This window comes from Felis catus, chromosome D2, assembly GCF_018350175.1.
Source record: "Felis catus isolate Fca126 chromosome D2, F.catus_Fca126_mat1.0, whole genome shotgun sequence".
NCBI classification, from domain to species: domain Eukaryota; kingdom Metazoa; phylum Chordata; class Mammalia; order Carnivora; family Felidae; genus Felis; species Felis catus.
In genome coordinates this window covers 25,656,792-25,670,826 of record NC_058378.1, presented here as the reverse complement: position 1 = coordinate 25,670,826, position 14,035 = coordinate 25,656,792, and the positions used below count along the sequence as shown (strand labels likewise).

Below are 14,035 nucleotides of genomic sequence, written 5' to 3'. Positions count from 1 at the left end.
ACTGTCCCAATGAAAGAGACAGGAAAGAGCCCAACCATGTGATTTTTTAAAGAGCATTTCCATTCTCTTCATCTGCTGATTCATTGAATATCACCTCTCCAAGTCTCTTCTAAGCTCTTATCCTATACATCACACTTTTGATCTTCAAGATGATTTTAAAGAAAAAGAAACATCGTACAGGAAGAAAGTGCACGGAGATTCAGAAATCGTACAGTCAAGCCAATTTATGGATCCAATATAAAGGAAATAATACTATCTTTATCATTTCTGTGCTCTTAATGGGAGCCACCATTATTATGAGAAAAATAATAACTATCCTTTATCCCACAGAAATGGAGAAAGAAGAAAAAGTTCAGTAATTCTATGACCCTGCAACAATCACTATTAACATTTTAATGGCTATCTTTTTATATACCTCCATAGGTACACACCCATAATTTTAAGTACACATGCTGATATGCAACAAAGTGTCTTTTTTTTTTAATGTTTATTTTTGAGAGAGAGAGACAGAGTGTGACTGGGGGAGAGCAGAGAGAGAGAGAGACACAGAATCCAAAGCTGGCTCCAGGCCCCGAGCTGCCAGCACAGATCTCGACACGGGGCTCGAACTCACAAACCACAAGATCGTGACCTGAGCCAAAGTCGGGCGCTTAACCAACTGAGCCCCCCAGGTGCCCCACAAAGTGTCTTTATCTGGGTAGCTAGCACTTTTTGTCTCTCTCGCACATCTCTCATCCAATAACCTACTGTGTATTTTTCTCCACACACACATGGGTATGTGTAACATACACACACATGACCCAGTTCTAGTCCAGTCAACAGGGTGAAAAGAAATCAGGAGTTTACTGTGAGCCAGGACTCATATTTGCCCATATCAACACCCAGTGATTTCTGTCCAGATTCTTGGGAGCGAGACCTGGAATGAAAATCCAAAAGAGGGGCTTCCCTAAAAACTCTGCCAAACCTGGGGCTCAGGCCACGAGTGCTGTTTGAGAAAGCCTCCAACAGAGTGAGGTAGAGCACCGAGGAAGGCTTTTTCCTGCTGTGCCACGAGCACAGTGCAGCTCTGGGTAAGTGGAGGCCATGGCACCCGGTGGGAGACTGCGGGGGAAGCGACGTGTACAGTGCGAAGGCAGTGAGAAGACTGAAAAGAGCTAAGAAAGGAAAGGTCGTAAACTAAAAAAGAGACAAGAGGCACTTTAGTATAATGGGTGAAAACACAGATACTGGAGCCAAAGTGTGTGAGTTTAAATCACTTACCAGCTGTGCAAATCCCTTCATTCCTCTGTGCCTCAGTTTCCTCATCTGCAAAATGGGAACAATTAATAGTGCCTCCTTCATTGAATGTATTCATTTCCTAGGGCTGCCATAACAAAGTACCAGAAACTGGATGGCCTAATTCCGGGAATTTATCACCTCACAGTTCTGGAGGCTAGAGTGCCAAAACTGAGGTATTGCCAACGTTGGTTCCTTCCAGGCCTGTCTCCTGGTTCTGGTGGCTGCTGGCACTCTCTGGCTTGCAGATGCATCACTCCAATCTCTGTCTTCGTCTTCACGTGGCCTTCACATCATCTTCCCTCCGTGTGTGTCTGTCCCTGTGTCCAAATTTCCCAATATTTACAAAGACACCAGCCATATTGGATTAGCACCCATTTCAGTAACTACATTTGAACTTGTTTAATAGGGCAAAGAGACTATTTCCGAATAAAGTCACATTCGGAGGTACCAGGGCTAGGACTCCAACATATTTATTCAGGAGGACACAACTCAACCTAGTGTTTTTGAGAGAAGTAAACAAACTCATGTGCGTAGGTGCTTACTGCATTGCCTGGCGTATAATAATCACTACCCAACCATTAACTAGCATTAATAATAGTGTGTTGGGGCACCTGGGTGGCTCAGTCGGTTAAGTGACTGACTCTTGATCTTGGCTCAGGTCATGATCTCACAGGTTTGTGAGATTGAGCCCCGCATTGGGCTCTGTGCTGACAGCATAGAGCCTGCTTAGGATTCTCTCTCTCTCTCTCTCTCTCTCTCGCTTTCTCTCTCTCTGCCTCTTCCACAATTATGCATGTGCTTGCGTGTACCCTCTCTCTCTCAAAATAAATAAACTTTAAAAAAATAAAAGTAGTATTTTGTATAAATTAAAAGCCAAACAATATATTTAGTGATGTACCTAGCAAGAGAAGCAGCTTAATAGATGCCCTGTTGTAACTGACTGGATGATTTATAAAATCATTTGAGATAGCTAGAAATTTCCAGAAACCTTGGGAAACAGATAGAAGGGAAACTAAAGTCGTAAGTGAGCAGGTGGGAGCAAAAGCCAGCAAAGGTTGGTATAAGGAGATTCACGTGATACACACACAAAATACAGGCTTTTTAAAAATCCCTGATCTGACCTTTACTTGTATAAGAAATCGCTTCAATAGCCACTCTAGTTTGGTCCATCTGGTACTCCATAGAAATCCATGTGTAGGCTCCTGGCTTTCTCCTGAATTACATTTTAGCCCGCAAGATCAAGGATTGACAGAGAAAATCGGGAATGTGAATACGTGAGTGTCGAGGGAATGTATAATATAAATACAGCAGAAAGCCAACATATTCATTTTTTTGAGAGACAATCCACAGTGAGTGATGGGCAGAGAGAGAAATGGGGCTTGTATTTACTCGAAGCAGGGCTCAAGCTCACCCAATGTGGAATTCAAACTCACAAACCATGAGATAATGGCCTGAACTAAAGTCAGGTGTTTAACCAACTGAGCCACCCAGGCACCTGCCATCATATTCATTTTAAAAAAATTTTTTAACGTTTTATTTATTTTTGAGATAGAGAGAGACAGAGCATGAATGGGGGAGGGGCAGAGAGAGAGGGAGACACAGAATTGGAAGCAGGCTCCAGGCTCTGAGCCATCAGCCCAGAGCCAGATGCGGGGCTCGAACTCACGCACCACGAGATCGTGACCTGAGCCGAAGTCGGACCCACAACTGACTGAGCCACCCAGGCGCCCCGATCATCATATTCATTTTAAATAAGAACCGTATCCGGCAGGTGGGGCATATACTTACAAAGTTCTGACTAGCTCACCATCTCCCTGAAAACAAGGCATATGGAAAGTGAAATTGTCTGTGGTTTACTTGTCATGGTAAAACCAGAAAAGGGTGAGATTGCTTTGCAGTTTAAATGGTTAATAGCAGCAGGTTCAGAGAGAATGTTGCACCTGTCACTATAATAAAGATATAACCGCTCAGGGACCAGAAGATTGGTCTCATGAAGTGAGTCCTTTAGATCTTTGTCTTCCTTCTATGCAGTCCTTCCACAGCCAACCACAGACACCTGCCTTTCCCACCACCTCCACACCATACCAACCCAGTGACATGTTTACACCAGTGACAAGATAGTATTTTGAAATGTTAGTAAGGGAATTTTTCCCCAACATTCTCTGGCATCCCTTAAACCTTCCTCCATTCAGGAACTTAGGTATTTTGTTGTCACTGCCTCTGAGGATGGGATGGCAGAGGAGAAGTCCAGAGAAAAGGAATCTTCTTGGTTTCTGAGTTTCAATGGTTTAGGCTCCTTCGAGAGAGGGAAGAATCCCACCAAGACAACAGATTGGGAGGAATATGATGCTCTAAGAGCAAGACTTCCTGTCCCAGACGTTACATAAGTCTCCCAATCTGGGGACAAGGAAAGAATCAAAGAATAAATCCAGGAGATATCAGATGCCTGTCTGTCCTCAAGGGGATTCTGGCCTGTCCCTGGGTCCCTAGGAAAGAAAGAGAGGTAGACACCTGAACTGATTGAGATTCAAGTTCTACCAATTGGGAGAAATGGGAGCTCAAATCAGAAGTCAATTAGAATTATAGGAAAACAATGCCTTGTATTAGTTGCAAACATGAGTTTACAAACAGTTTCTCATGTCACATTAATAACCTCTATCAAATAATAATCTAGGGTCCCTCCAGCCATAAGCCACTATACCTCCATAAGGAGACCACATCTCTCTGCTCTGATTTATTAGATTTTCATTTATGGTTGAAAGCTCAGAAGGCAAATTTCTTTCCCATTTTCTTTTTTTTTCCCCCCTTAATTTCCAGTTGACCATGATATGTTGCCTGTGTCATAATCCAATAAATACTAGTTTATCTATTGGGACAACTAAACAGAATAATTGAAATTGAAACAATGTCAGAAAACACAGGATATGCTGTCTGTGTTTTGAAGATAATACATTATTACTCATATTCTATACAAACACAAAACATAGAACAACTACTACTTGAATGCACACGTTTAAGTTCAGAAATTTTCTCATGTTATTTTCTATATCAGTTTACGTACATGTATCTGTAGACCATCTGTACAATTTTTGCTTATGATTCTAAATTAACAACCAAAATATTGAATTCCCATAAGCTTTACATTGAGATATTTCTAATTTGGTTTCAATTAAGCATTCCATTCCAGAGAAACCAGACTCCTGTGCCATGCAGTAGTCTGGCAGAAGGCTCTCCAAGTGCAGGGAGAATATTTAGCATTGATGTTCAGTGCCTAATTGTGAAATTTTAATTATTTGGCTTAAGCATAAAGTCACTTATTTTTTAATAGGTCTTCCCTCTTTGAAATTTTTAACTGGCTCACCCAGTCATCTTGACTAGCCTGAAAATAATTGAGAGAGAGAAGTATATATCTTCTCAGTTGCTACCTGCCTTCACCCTCCCCACACACAAACCCACACCAATTAAGTATGTGCAATGCAGGAATGAGTCAAGACTTAAAGGTTAAGAGCCACACTATTGATCAAAAGTCAGAATTTTGTAGCTGAGAAGAGACCTTCAGAATATGACAGAAGACTGTAAACATGGGAAATTTTCTCACAAGCAAAACTGTAGCATGGGCCCACATTACAGGACTTCTCAGCGTACACCCCTGAAGTTAACCGAAAAGTTTTGAACTGCCACCCGAGCAGTGACACCATAGGCCTCAAGGCCAAGCTGCGGGATCTAATGATTTTAAAATAATGGCGGAAATTCTCCTGGTATCCACAGTTCATTTTCCTTTAAGCATTTTGGAAGAGACTATAATACGGGCTTCCCTATTGCCTCAACATGTGAAATCTATTTCCTTCAACAGAGAAACGGGAGGTTGACGGTATGGATAAGGGAGTATTTGTTGTTTAAGGAAAAGATCCCGTTGAGTTCAAAGAGAAGCTGAGACAAAAAAAAAAAAAAAAAAAAAAAAAAAAAAAAAACAAGAGGGGTTCAGAAAAGGAGAGGGAAAATAACATCTTTCTATTCTTTCTAATGCATTATTCTCCCTCCAGGGAGATAGATATAGATTTTTTTTTCTTCTAAAAATCAGATTTTTCTTCACTTTGGCAGGAGATAGAATTGGTTTGTGAACACTTTGTGCTGTAAAACTTTGCCTGGAGCGGAGTTTCTGTAGTACAGAAGGGTCATGACAAATCTAGGTACAAAGAGAATAAAAAAGGAAGAAGAAACCATGTGTTCAGCACAGATGATATAACAAAATTGTTCTCCCATTTGAAGGGGGTCTCAGTTAAACGAAATCTAAAACTAGTGTATCCCTTCCAAACTGTTAGAGAATTCTGATAAATATACATGCATCCCATATCCAAACAATACATTCATTCTCTAGAACACACAAATATTCTGCCCTTCAGCTAAGCTGCACTGACAGACTGCTCCAAATGCACCTTAAAAACTACTGACAGTTTTAACTATCTAGTGCTGTCTTACACTATTTTCTTTTCTTTCTCCATTTAGAACAACCAAAATAGTCCCTAAATCAATATTGAGAAATAATAACGTATATTCAAGACATATTTTCCAAAAACAACAACAAAAAAGAAACCTCAGTCTTTGTTTCAGTAAGATTGAAATAATAACAAGAGCTCATATATCAATCATTATTATCTCATGTGCTCCTCAGAATGAGCTTGTAAGCTCGGGAGAACAGATATTTGCTGCGGGAAAGAACTCTGAACAATTAACCTAGGACTTATAGGACCTCACCCTATCATGACTTCGTATAGTACCAGATAAATGTTTTCTCATATGAGGGTATATAAGGCCACTTAAGTTTCAAAATAAACGAAGTTTTTGGTTCACAAGAAACTGGAGTCTTTAGCTTCAGTAGGTAAAGCCTGGCATACATCATTTGTCACCCAAAAAACGCAAATTAAAATTTCTATGAGATGCTATTACATACCCTACACAACAGCTATAATTAAAAAGACTGCCAACGTCAACTTGAAGAAGATGTAGAGGGATTGAGTATAAAACTGTACAACCACCTTGGGAAAAGTTTTGGAAGTTTCTCACAAAACTAAACTAAACTTGCCCAGCATTTTCCTCCTAGATATCTACCAAAGAAAATGAGAACATATGTCCATAAAAAGACTTACACGACAATGCTCATATCATCTGTATTCATATTAACCAAAACCTGGAAACAGCCTAGGCATCCATCTTTGGGGAATGTGGATATTCATGTAATGAAATAGTACTGAGGAATAAAAAGGAACAAACTACTGATACAAGAACAGGAATAAACCTCAAAACATTCTGGGAGAAAGTAGCCTTACGTAAAGGAATACATACTGCATAGTTCCATTAGTATAAAGTTCTAGAAGAAGCAAAAAGTAAGAACAAGGGTTATCCGGGGTAGAGAGGGAGCGTTTACTGGGGAGACACAGAGGGAACTTCCTGGAATGATGGTTACATCCCTATCTCCATGTGGGGGGTTGGGTTGTTGCACAAGTGTAAAAATTTCTTGGAACTGGTGATAAAGTACACTTAACATTTGTTCATTTCACCGTATGTTAATTTTACCTCAATAGAAAGAGGAACTAGCAACAGATATTGAACTCTTATTGATGAGAGGCACATTAAAATATTAATAAGAGGGGGTAATGGTTTCTCAAACTAACTTCCAAATATATAAAACATTTTATTTATTTTATTTTAAAAAAATTTTTAATATCTATTTATTTTTGAGACATAAAAAGACAGAGCATGAATGGGGGAGGGTTAGAGAAAGGGAGACACAGAATCTGAAGCAGGCTCCAGACTCCAAGCTGTCAGCACAGAGCCCGACACAGGGCTCGAACCCACGAGCCGTGAGATCATGACCTGAGCCGAAGTTGGATGGTTAACTGACTGAGCCACCCAGGCACCCCTTTAAAGCATTTTAAAAGGTGGATTGCTGGATGGCTGGTCGGTGTATTGGTTTCTTATTGCTGCTGTAAGAAATTTAGCGACTTAATACTATACGAATTTATTATCTTACTGGGGATCAGAAGTCTGAAATGAGTTTCACTGGGGTAAAATCAAGGTGTGGGCAGGGCTGTGCTCCTTCTGAGGCTCTAGAGGAGAATCCATTTCCTTGACTTTTCCAGCTTCTACATGTTGCCCACATTCCTTGGCTCATGGGTTTTTCTGCCATCCTCCAACACAGGAGCATCTGACCCTGCATCAACTGTCACATTGCCTTCTCTGACTTCTTTAAGGATCCTTATGATCCCACTGAACCCAAATAGATAATACAGAATAATACCCTCATCTCACGGTCCTTAACAAAATCACGTCTGTAAGGTGCCTTTTGCAGCATAAAGTAACATCTTTAGGGGCTCCTGGATGGCTCAGTTGGTTAAGCATCTGATTCTTGATTTTGGCTTAGGTCATGATCTCACAGTTTGTGGGTTCAAGCCCTGCACTGGGCTCTCTACTGACATCAAACAGCCTACTTGAGATTCTCTCTCTCTCTCTCTCTCTCTCTCTCTAAGTGAATAAACATTAAAAATTTTTAACTTTAGGATTTATTAAAAAAAATAAGTAACATCTTCACAGATCCCAGGGTTTAGGACATGAACATCTTCAGGCAGACCAATATTCTGCCAACCACAGAGGAACAGAGAAATGGATAAACAGTTGACAAACCAAGTATAGTGAAATGTTAATTAAAGAATCCAAGTGGTAGGTACATGAGTGTTCAATGTGAAACCCTTTTAATTTTATTTGTTTGTTAGAAATTTTACACAATGAAACATTGGAGGAAAAAGGCCAAAGCTTAAATTCTAACCATGACCAGTAGCTTGACAAGACCTTTCTGTGTCCCCAGAAGGGGTCAAGACAGTGAGTGGAACCAAAGAGAGCTCCTGGTCAAGATGGGGAGGAAGTGGGCACAGATGCCAGAGTAGACTGGGAGTCAGAGAGGAGGCAGGCCAAGGCCATGGAAGTCAGACCAAGAGTTGTCTGGACACCAGTGATCAGGGACAGGCAGGATGAGCAAACACCTCCCTAGAGCTGGTAGGTACACTCTCCCTGAACTCCTCCTAATGCCTGAGTGCACGTAAGCACACCTGCCCCACCGCCAACTCTGAGGAGAGGAGGCAGAGGGCTAAAACCCCAAATTCATTATTTATAAACATAAAATGACAGAAAAAAAAAGACTGAAGAACTCCCAAGGGCAGAATTAAATTTTCTCAACCACGTGGTATTAGGTCTTGAAGTGGAAAGCAACCTTTTTTTAATAGGAAAAGGAAATTATATTTGATGCAATCTGAACTGCGGTCTATAAAATCCTTATCTGTAACATTCACACCCATTTAATGGATGAAGAAACTAAGGCCCAGAGAAGCAAATTTTCCTGTTTTCAAGCTCAGGGTCCTTCCCAATAGAAAGGAGTGTGGAGAACTGATGAATAGGAGCGGAAGGGAGACTGAGAGAATAAAGAGAGGTTTTACTGACAGAGCAAAATAAGACAACCTGATCTGACTAAGGAAATAGTAGTAGAGGAAGTTTTCCAATTTATTTTTTCCCAAGGTGATATTTTATATTTCTTCTGGATATTCAAAATTACGGCTGCCCTAAATTTTTCAAACTGCCCTTAAAAGAAATTTCCTGAAATAAAACAGGACTGCCTTCTAGTAACAGTGGCCCCAAAGCCTTTCAAATATTCTTATACCTCTCCCAATAAAAGAAAAAAATGATACATAGTAGGGATGATATCCAAAATATACAACATTCTATATGGCAGGAGAATTCTCCAAATTTGACACAACTGTGAACTATCCACATAACTATACAAGTGCAAACCAGCCAAATATCAGCTCTGTATCCAGGTTATTTCATCCCTTGCCATTAGGAGGCAGGTACATAAAGTGATTGTTACTTAAACAATGGGATGGGGCGCCTGGGTGGCGCAGTCGGTTAAGCGTCCGACTTCAGACAGGTCACGATCTCGCGGTCCGTGAGTTCCAGCCCCGCGTCGGGCTCTGGGCTGATGGCTGGGAGCCTGGAGCCTGTTTCCGATTCTGTGTCTCCCCCTCTCTCTGCCCCTCCCCCGTTCATGCTCTGTCTCTCTCTGTCCCAAAAATAAATAAACGTTGAAAAAAAAAAGAAAACAATGGGAAACCATTCTAAACAATAAGGCAATGTCTTGTAATAACTTGAGATTTATTATAATACTTGGGCCATTTAGTCAAGTCTTCCATTTAAACACTCTCCTATGCTAATCACATCACAAATGTGCATAGTTGGAAAGGAAAATTTGGGGTAAATTCTGTTGGTATAAAATACTTTTGTTTTAATGCTGTATTATGCTTAGCATATGATGAGGCCTTCAATAAATAGGTGTTGAAGGAGTTCCTGGTTGTCTCAGTCAGTAGAGCATACAACTCTCAATATCAGGGTCACGAGTTCAAGCTCCTTGTTGGTCATAAAGCTTACTTAAATTTTTTTTAAAGAAGAACTAAAACAAAATAGGTGTTCAATAAATACTGTTGAATAAATTTTAAACATGAATGAACCAAAATACAAATTTCTTCTTATTGCCTCTGATGAATGTACTAAATTCACCAAATACACTCACCTTGAGAAAAAACTTCATGGCAACAAGGTTCCATCTATCATACAGGTGCAAATGTGAGGTAGATAGGAGCCATTGTGTCTCCCAAAATGGAATAAGCTTCAAATGTAAGATTAAGTTCATTCATGCAGAGAAAGTTGATTAGCCTTCTGAGACTGCTGAAAATCTGTCTTGCACAAGAAAAGAAAACTTAAAAAAAATTAAGAGTTATCACACTAAAATATGTTCTGAGATGGAATGTTTAGAAGATAATCATAGGTTTGCAGCCTGGGAAAAAGATGGCCATACCATTACTTATACAGCTAAACAAGATTTCGATGCTTCTGTGTTTAGTGCTTAACAAAACACGACAGTTGCCAAACACATTAATCCACTTCATTAGCTATTAAGTTAATGAAGTTATAAAATCAAAAGACCTTTGTTACCGGGATGTCAAGGTTCTAGTACAGTAAGGTAATAAATACCAGGGGTATCTTAGGTCTCAAAAGAAAAGCCTACTCACCTGCTATTATGCTCCGAACAGTTCTGCTTATGTTTTGAGAGGGAAAAAAAGCAAGAGACATATAGAACCTATAGTCTTGCATTATTTCTCCACACTTTTGATACAGTATCCCCCTCCCAATATGGGATAGGATTTGTAACAATGATATACAATGAAGAATTTTCACTAATAATTTTTTAAGTAGGGGAGGAGTTAGGTTATTATACAAAACAGGAACCCAGTTCATATCTTGAATGTTGAGAAATTTGCTAGCATTTTTAATTCTTTAACATTTAGACAAAAATGACCCTAAATGATACAGGGGAAAGTTTTGAGTTTTCATACAGGGGAGAGTTTTGTTTTCATTTCCTTCATTTTATTTTCAAAATTTAGACATAAAACACATACACGTATTTCAAGACTCAATCAATACCTTGACATTTCCTACCTGAGTTTCCTTTGGTTTTCAATATGTCAGGTTTTAGCTACTCAGCTGTTGGCTCTTTCTGGTGAACACATCTCAGGAGAATTTGACCAGCCCTTGAAGAGCAAGATATAAAAATTGGGATCCAACTTAAGTTCTAACATCAGCAGAACATGTTGTCCAGGGGGTTCCAAACTTATTTTTAGACTCTAGCCAGTTGCAAATAAATAAATAAGTAAAAAAGAACAAGAGTTTATCTAAACTATAGGAAAGTAAGATTCCCCTCACCAACAGATAGTTGAATCATTGATACTTTTCTTCAAAACCAGTGTGTTTTGCTGGACATTAAGTTTTCCATAGAGTCCTTCAGGAACTACTGCAAGAACAGAAAGGTGAGGATACTAGATAAGGGGGCTCCCGGATCTGGATCTTCAACCCCACTCCAGCCAGAGCATATGTCTCTGTAATACAGGGGGCTTCATTTAAAAAACAGAAGATGGGATGGACATCGGGAGTTAAATAAGAATGAATTTGAAAACCACAGTGTTAGAATAAGTAGCTATCTTTGATTAAATGAAGTGAAGACATTCTTAGGTCGTTAAACCAAATAAGGAAGAATTGAGAATGTGCTTCTGTGACATAATAATAAATATTTATTGGTCTCCACCCCTGGTTCCTGACACAGACCTCCTAAATCCCTTTGAATTTCTTGGGTGAGAGGAGCATCTTTTGTCTTAATGGTAACTCTTGGTGGGTTTCTGGGTAGCTTCAGGATGGGGACTGGTACCCAGAAACACTAAGCCATAATTAGAAGCTTGCAAATGTCAGCCCCACCCTATCCCAGCCTCCAAGGAGAGAAGAGGAGCTGGAGATTGAGTTAATAATCAATCATGCTTATATGTGATGAAAGTATTCCAAAAACCTTAAACTATGAGGTTCAGAATGCTTCTGGATTGGTGAGCACATCCATATAACAGGAGGGTGGTCCATTCCAACTCCACAGGGACAAAAGCCCCAGTGCTCACGACACTTCTGAACCTCATTCTATGAACCCTTTCATCTGGCTGTTCATTAGTATTCTTTATAATATCTTTTATAATAAACTAATAAACACAAGTATTTCTTTGAGTTCTATGAGCCATTGCAGCAGATTATTGAAACTGATGAGGGAGACATGGGAACCCCCAATTTGTAGCCAAGTCAGAAAACAGTATAGGTAACTTGGAGACCCACTACTCACAATCTGTATGTGAAGTAGGGACCAGTCTTATACTACTAAGCCCTATCTAACGTTGGCTCCAAGGAATTAGTGCCATAACTGAATTATATTGCAGGACACCTGGTTGGTGGTTGCAGCACCAGGCTCTGGGCACTATCTGACCTCTTCTCCATAAGGCCATTACTTTCAGGAGTGGAAGACATAACTGGCTTTTCTAATACAGAGAGGAAGGCAGAGACTTAGGCAAAATGCCAAGATGGAAGAATTTATCCCAAGTGAAAGAACAAGATAAGGCCACAGCCAGAGATCTAAGTGAAGCAGAGATAAGTAATATGCCTGATGGAGAATTTAAAGGAACATCATAAGGATACTCACCGGGTTTGAGAAAAGAATAGATGACATCAGTGAAACCCTTACAACAGAGATAAAAGAGTTAACAGAACCAACCAGAGATGAAGAGTGCAATAAACAAGACTGGATATAGGCTTGATACAATGAACAGCAGGCTGGAAAAAGCGGAAGTATGAATTAGTGATCGAGAAAACAAAATAATGGAAAATAATGAAGATGAATGTAAGAAAGAAGAATATGCAACACAAGAATAGACTTAGGGAACTCAGTGATTCCATCAAACATAATAACATTTGTATTATGGGAGTTCCTGAAGAAGAAGAAAAGAGAAAAAAGAGGGAAGAAAATTTATTTCAAGAAATAATAGCAGAAAACTTCCCTAATCTGGGTAAGGAAACAGACATCCAGATCCTGGAGGCAACAGAGAACTCCCATTAAAATCAACAAAAGCAGACCAACACTAAGACATATTGTAATTAAAGTTGCAAAATGTAGTAACAAAGAAAAAATCTTAAAAGCAGCAAGACGAAAGAAGTTCTTAACTTCCAAGGGAAAACCCATAAGGCTACCTGGAGATTTCTCAACAGAAACGTGGCAAGCCAGAAAGGAGTGGCATGATATATTCACAGTGCTGAATGGGAAGAATCTGCACCCAAGAATACTCTATCCAACAAGGCTACCATTCAGAATAGAAGGAGAGAGAAAGAATTTCCCAAACAAAAACTAAAGGAGTTCATAACCACTAAACCAGCCCTGCAAGAAATATTCAAAGGGAACTCTGAGTGCAAAGGAGAGACCAAGAGTAACAAAGACAAGAAAGGATCAAAGAAAATCTCCAGAAACAATGACAAAACAAATAATAAAGTGGAATAAACACATACCTATCAATTATTACTTTGAATGTAAATGGACTAAACACTCCAATCAAAAGACAAGGTATCAGAATGGATAAAAAAAAAATAAGACCCATCTATATGCTGCCTATAAGAGACTCATTTTAGACCTAAAGACACCTGCAGACTGAAAGTGAGGGAGTAGAGAAACATTTATCATGCAAATGGATGTCCAAAAAAAGTTGGAGTAGCAATACTTATATCAGACAAACTAGACTTTTTTGTTATTGTATTGTCTTTATCCTGCTTTGGCATCAGGGTACTACTTGGCCTCATAAAATGATTTTGAATATGTTTCTTTTATTCCATTATTTGTAAGATTTTGATAAAGAATGCCATTATTTCCTTAAATGTTTGGTAGAATTCACCAATGAAACCATGTGTTCTTAAACTTTTCTGTGCTGGGAGATTTTTGATTCCTATTGTAACTTTCAGTCTTGTTATTGGTCTAAGAGGATTTCTTGTTTCTTGGGCTCAAGATTTATGATTCAATAATGGTAACTTGTGCATTGTTAGGAATTATCTGGGTTTTTTTCCTAAGTTATCGGAGTCATTAGTATGTAATTTTTTATAATCATCTGTTACCACATTATATATTTCTGTGGTTATCTTGTATCATTTTCTCTTCCATTTCTCATTTTGGTTTTGAGTCTTCTCTCTTTTTTTCCTAGTTAATGTAGTTAAGGCACTACCAATTTTGATTTTGTTTTTCTGTTTTGGAAAAACTAGTCATTACTTTCAATGTTATGTTATTGTTGATTCTGGTCTCCTCTTTTTT

General features: G+C 39.2%; 1 long non-coding RNA gene across 1 annotated transcript; it reads right to left on the bottom strand.

Annotated features, from left to right (window-relative positions):
• Positions 1 to 1,120: 1,120 nt before the first annotated feature.
• Positions 1,121 to 11,383, bottom strand: LOC123381023. The gene is made up of 3 exons (XR_006587527.1): positions 10,819 to 11,383; positions 9,893 to 10,055; positions 1,121 to 1,595 (listed from the first exon to the last, which is right to left on the bottom strand). It is a non-coding gene; the product is annotated as an uncharacterized LOC123381023 (long non-coding RNA).
• Between the last annotated feature and the right edge of the window lie 2,652 nt (positions 11,384 to 14,035).